This window comes from Saccopteryx leptura, chromosome 11 (genome assembly GCF_036850995.1).
Source record: "Saccopteryx leptura isolate mSacLep1 chromosome 11, mSacLep1_pri_phased_curated, whole genome shotgun sequence".
Lineage (NCBI taxonomy): Eukaryota > Metazoa > Chordata > Mammalia > Chiroptera > Emballonuridae > Saccopteryx > Saccopteryx leptura.
In genome coordinates this window covers 38,060,161-38,066,679 of record NC_089513.1, presented here as the reverse complement: position 1 = coordinate 38,066,679, position 6,519 = coordinate 38,060,161, and the positions used below count along the sequence as shown (strand labels likewise).

Below are 6,519 nucleotides of genomic sequence, written 5' to 3'. Positions count from 1 at the left end.
CAGACTCCTGCATGCGCGCCCATTGGGATCCACCTGGCAAGCCCACTAGGGGACTATGTTTTACCCATCTGGGGCCCTTGCTCCTTGCAACTGCAGCCATTTTTTAGTGCTGGAGGTGGAGGCGATGGAGCCATCCTCAGCACCCGGGGCCAACTTGCTCTAATCAAACCTTGGCTGCGGGAGGGGTGGAGAAGAGAATGAGAAGAGAGAGAGAGAGAGAGAGAGAAAAGAGAGGTGGAAGAGTGGAGAAGCAGATGGGTGCTTCTCTTTTGTGCCCTGAGCCAGAATCTAACCCAGGACATCCACATGCCAGGCAGAGGCTCTACCACTGAGCCAACTGGCCAGGACCATAAGAACAGATGGTTAATGGAGGACATATATGGCAAAAGTAAACCACTATACAGTTTCCTCCAATTTCTTATGCTGAATGCTTTCTCTCAGGCACAAATACAAATTTAACAAAGCTGTCTGAGAAAAATAAGGGTAATTATTTTAGCTAATAGAGAACTAGAGGGAAATTTTTCTAATCTGGGCATGAGTCCTCCAATACAGGAATCTCCCCTCATGAATTCTCCCTCTGAAGCATTTCCCCATTGTAAATTCTCCCAAGTCAGTATTCTTAGTTTATTATTATGAATTGGCTACTTGATTCACCAGAATGTTATGAAAATAAGACAACATAGAAAAGAATGATAAAGATACACTCTTTAAAAACTAACAGTGATAAAATAGGAGTTAATTTAGAGAACCAAAATAAGTTTTAAAGTTTTCATGAATTTTATCAGGTGAATTTGAGAAAGTTCTGCATGTGCAAACTGACAGAATGCTTTAAATAGAAGAAAGAAGGAGGAGGAGGAGGAGGAGGAGGAGGAGGAGGAGGAGGAGGAGAAGAAGAAGAAGAAGGAGGAGGAGGAGGAGGAGGAGGAGGAGGAGGAGGAGGAGAAGGAGGAAAAAGTTGAAGAAGGAGAAGAGGAAGAAGAAGAAGAAAAAAGAAGAAGAAGAAGAAGAAGAAGAAGAAAGAGGAGGAGGAAGAGGGAGTGGAGGAGGAAAAAGAAAAAGAGAAGGAAGAATGGCAAGGGAAGTGGTAGCAGGAAGGGGAAGAGGAAGAAGAAAAAAGAGAAGAGAGAAAATAATCTTGGAAATTAAAAGTTATTACTGGAATAATATATTTAGTTGAAGGTTGAAAGATAAATATGAAGTAATTACTCATTTGATATAACGATAATAAAAACAAAAGAATATACAACCAAAAAGATCAGTTAAGGATGTCTAACATTTGACTAATAGGAGTTCTTGGTACAGAAGATGAAGAGAAAAGTGGTGAAATAATCAAAGACAAAGTACCAAAAAGTCCTTCAAAGCTAAAGAAAGAAACACATCTAATTTTAAAAAAAAGCTTTCCAAGCACTGAACCTTAAAATATTTAGACATTGTGAAATATTAAAAACAAACAAAGATCAAAGATCCTAAAATCAATTCTAAATGACAGATAATTAGACCATCATTACTAACTAAGCATCATAGATATAAATGGAGAAATGCTTTTTAAGTTCTTAAGAAGAATGATTTTCAATGTGGATTTATATACTCAGGAAAATTTTCTCTAAAATGTGAGGAATTTTAAATCCTGTATTTTAAAATTCTGAAAGAATTCAAAAGGTATGCTTCATAAAAAAAACTCTTTCTTAAGATATTAAGAATATATTTCAGCAAATTAACAGAGTAAACCAATATAGAAAAAAACTTGAGATTCAGAAAATAACAAATATAAGACAGGAAAGGGAAGTTTCAATAATACAGTTTTGTTGTCAACCTTAAGTCTGGTTTAAAATAAAAAAAGATATATATATATATATATATGAAATATTTATAGTATTCATATATTCTTTATTAACCCAGTGACCGTTCCAAGGGAACCACAGAAGGAAACATGTTATTAATACAGTACAGTTGATTCTTGGACATTAGGGGCACAGACACCCTCCAGTTGAAAATTAACTTTTAACTTTTGACTCCTCCAAAGCTTAACTATATTCATCCCTTAGTTCACACAATATCGGAGAGGGAATTGGTTCCATTCTCCTATGGATATCACAATCTACGGTTGATACTTAAGTCTCATATAAAGTGGTGAGAACAATGCATACATTCAGGTCTTTCTGAATCTGTGGATTCTAATACTGTTCCCATTTGTGGTTGGTTGAATCTGAGGATTTAAAACCCTGGGACATTGAGGGCAGTCTGTATACATACTTGAACAACAACAACAAAGCTGTGTATAAATGAACCTGTGCAATTCAAACCCATATTGTTCAAAGAGAGGTCAACTGTATTTGATCCTACCATGAATTCTAATTTACATTTGCACTATACTTTTCTTATTAACGTATAGATAAATTATGGAAGGCTTAATTTTGATTGAAGAGGAGAATATAGAAGCAAAGATACAGTGAGTGAGTAAAGATGAATTGGAGGATAGGACAGACGTATGATCTCATCTTACAAAGAGGGTAGGAAGACATAATAATGAAGGTTGGTAGAACATAGTTATTTGAAATTGCAGATGGGATGAGTGGAAGAAGTAAGAGAATTATGGAATAACTACTTGGGAAGAAGAGGTTTGGAAATAATGAGCAGTGATTATAAGCCTTGTCTTTTAGATAGAGCTATCAATAGTTTATGTGTAAATTTGATAGATCAAAATTTTAACAATTTTTTCCACTTTTTACAATTCTGGGAGTATTCATCAGAAATGTTTTTAAATGGTTACTTCTGGGTAAACAAACTGGGTATGAGGGACACTGACATAGTGTCAATGTTAATTTTTGCAAGCTCTTTGGTGATATCTGATTTTTCAAACTTTTATATGTTACTTGGATAAAACATATTTTAAAAGGTAATTACAATATTAAAAATAGCTAGATATTGATATCTATACAAAAGTCTATATGAACACATGAAGAGAGCAATGGTTAATTCCAATTATTCTTCCTATATATTCATTATAATAAATCATTTAAAATGCAAGATCATGGATTTGGGTTTTTAGTAGGGAAAGGCTAATGTATTTACCCAAAAGAACGAGGTCAAGGTATACATTTACACATTGATCAATAAAAGTTAATAAGGCTCAGTGTTCATTTACTTCTCTTGTGAGAATGTCTCTGTTTATTCTACCATTGATTAAATAGTATTGATTACCTATCATTGATTGATTAAATATTGTGTGATTTTAATTTCTTGTTGGATTTAATTTTCCTTCTACTAATAAGTTTCTTCTATTTGAGTATCTCAACAATTTTACACAGCAAGATGATATTATTTTCCTGGATAAAATTAAGAAAAGATTCAATTTTTTTTTTTAGAATTTATTTATTTATTTATTGTATTTTTCTGAAGCTGGAAATGAGGAGGCAGTCAGACAGACTCCCGCATACGCCCGACCGAAATCCACCCGGCATGCCCACCAGGGGGTGATGCTCTGCCCATCTGGGGCTTCCCTCTGCCACAATCAGAGCCATTCTAGTGCCTGAGGCACAGGCCACAGAGCCATCCTAGGTGCGCCCGGGCAAACTTTCTCCAATGGAGCCTTGGCTGCCGGAGGGGAAGAGAGAGACAGAGAGGAAGGAGAGGGGGAGGGGTGGAGAAGCAAATGGGAGCTTCTCCTGTGTGCCCTGGTGGGGAATCGAACCTGGACTCCTGCACGCCAGGCCGACGCTCTACCACTGAGACAACCAGCCACGGCCTTTTTTTAGAATTTAAATGAACGAGAACGCAGTCCCCCACTACCACAAATTATGCAGTCGAGTTTCCCACATTTGGGGAAATCGCAGGGGTCAGCATATCCAGAGTGCAATGGATAAGCCTCGCCCTGGGAAAACTACCTTCGTGATCATGGTATCTCCCCTGCCAGGTAAGTATGAAAAGATTCAAATTTTAATGCTAAGTTCTTCATCTTGTATGCCATTTCAAAATCCTAGAATAAGCTTTCTCTGTCCAAATGATCCTAAAATAATATTCTATTATTTTATTGCTCAAGTGTACTACTTCACTGATGTCAACTAATTAAAGAACTACTGCAGGAGAGTTTTAAACATCTGAATTTTGTAGACAAGCTTTCCAAATATTGTTTTTCTGACCATTGAGGTAAGATTGCTGAGGTATACCTTGGCAACCCATCTTTTAAACACTTTGTCTACATGTGTAATATCTACCTTTTACTGATTTTGTAAACACTAATAAAAAGTTTTAGGAATTCTGTATTTTATAATTTGAGAAGCTGAGCATCATAGATGTGAACTTTATCTTAGTGTCTTGGTAAGCTAAAGATTAAAGAGGAGAGGTCCCAATAGAATAACCATATAAGATCGCTTCTTCTAAGGGTTAGTCTGGGTCTGGTCCTCAAAAAATTACTCTCCAATGCCTTTCCTTAAATGATCACTAGTCACACTGTCTAATTCTATGTGTTTTAAATTTAGGGCAGTTGTTTTTTAAGATTCATTATAAGCTGGTAAAACTCCGCACAAGAGCTCTAATTTGAAATAGAGCTTATTTTTAGAGTGAGAGCATGAGAATAAAGATGTTTTAAGATAGCTGGCAAATTTGGCATTCTCATTGGGAAAATGTGTTTTTATTTCTATATAATTACAAAAATATGTAGTTTATCCTTTCAAGCAGAGACTATACCCAGAAATTGGAGCGTAGCCAAAGTGTTGAACATCTTGCAGAGCAAGTTAACGGTAATCCAAAAATTATACACTGGCATCTCTCACCTCTGCACCTGGGAACCTAGTTTAAAAGAATTTGGAAGGTGGAACACAAATCATCTGGGTGTGCAAAATTTGTTAGGAATAAATCAGCCTGGGCTTTGCAAATGTAAATCATTTCCTCTCTGCCTTGAAAGGCTACTTTACGATGCTTAACAAAAAGTAAATAAAGGAGGATTGCCAGATGTACTCAATTTAGATGTTCAATGCCTATTAAGAGATATTTTTATCCTATCACCTGATAGTGAGAATCTGTGTCTGCGTTTAGGGAACACACAAGAAGCTTTCTTTCAGTCTGTGCAGTCTAAGGTCTAGTTTTCCAGAGACCACAAGGTTAGCTTCCACCCATGGACAGATCCATTTCTTGTTGCCGGTGAATTTCCAAAAACCTATAAATTCTTAGCAACAGAGAGAGAAGAGGGAAAATTGTGTCAGTGATTAAAAACTGGATAGGTGACAAAAAGGCAGGATTCTGAATAATGTATTGCTGCCGTAAGGAAAGAGCTGTCTGCTTATAGGAACAGGGTCATGTATTTAATTCATTGTTTATAAGAGGGGCCAGCTGATTATGCCCAATTGCTGAGAACAAACCCTTACTTATCTGAGGTGAAGAATCCTAATTAAGTAATGAAAAAAAAAAAGAAAATACATAAACACATTTTTGTTTGTGAGGCATATGAAACTGTTTCAAAATTATTTTCTTCCTTTAGTAAATTTGTAATTTAGTGAAGGAGATGCTACACATAAAGTGGTAATTAGCCTTAAATTCAAAGGCAGGAGGCAAATAGTTGACACAGAGAAGTGTAAGCAGGATTCAAAGCAAAGAACTAACATCTCGATTGAGGTGGCTGGTGAAGGTGTCACAGAGCAGATGTGAGATGCTCCTAAAGTCAGTGCTATGGGGAAGACATTTGGTCTGGGTGGAAAATGGGAGCAAAACCCATGTAGCTAGAGAAAAAATATAAAATAAGCCAAATGTCTCCACTGACAAAAATTCAAGTTTCCTAACCTCTGTGTTGTAGAAGTGTAGGTGGGATTATAATAAGATCCAATCCCTATAGATGTTATTTAGCAATTTATGAAAGTTATAAATGTATACACTCTTGAATCCAGTGATTCCATTCATGAAGATTTGTGTGATGGATATACTGCCCCATTTGGTGTGCTTGCTGTATGTAAAGGAATGTTCAAACAACACTTGTAACTGCAAAATAAATGTAACTTTTATTTTACTGTCAGCAAGAAATGACAAACTTCAAAATACATCCTCATTTTTTGAAAGCCTTTCAGGTAAAGGAATGACAAACCAATTTCTTCTTTTGAGCAACAAAAAAAGCATTGTTAATATTTTAAACAATTCATTTACCAAATAAAATTCAATGCCAGTGTTTTCCCATGAACTGAAAATAAGGAGGAAAAACTTTCGCAAACATATAGACTTGTTCTGGAACTCAAGACTCCTTGAAATTTGATAGGTGTTCTTAATTATTTTGTAACTTTAGGAAGTATTAAAGTAATAATAACAACTAACAACCTGTTATATTGCAAAATACATTTTTTCTCTTTCTCTATGAACACCTATTATAATGTTGTTAGCTCAATACATGTAACTGTCAAGGGAAAAAAAACAGTCTGTTCATTGTAAATTAAATAAAATGCTTTCTGATACAAAAAGAAAGTGGTTCCCTAACTTTGAGAATGCTTTTCAATTTTAAATATGTGTAAGACTTTTTTTAAAAAAATAGAATTTGAC

At 35.6% G+C, this 6,519-nt stretch overlaps 1 non-coding gene across 1 annotated transcript; it reads right to left on the bottom strand.

The window, feature by feature from the left end:
* Positions 1-3,757: 3,757 nt before the first annotated feature.
* LOC136383676 (U1 spliceosomal RNA) lies at positions 3,758-3,921 on the bottom strand. The gene has a single exon (XR_010747485.1). It is a non-coding gene; the product is annotated as a U1 spliceosomal RNA (small nuclear RNA).
* Between the last annotated feature and the right edge of the window lie 2,598 nt (positions 3,922-6,519).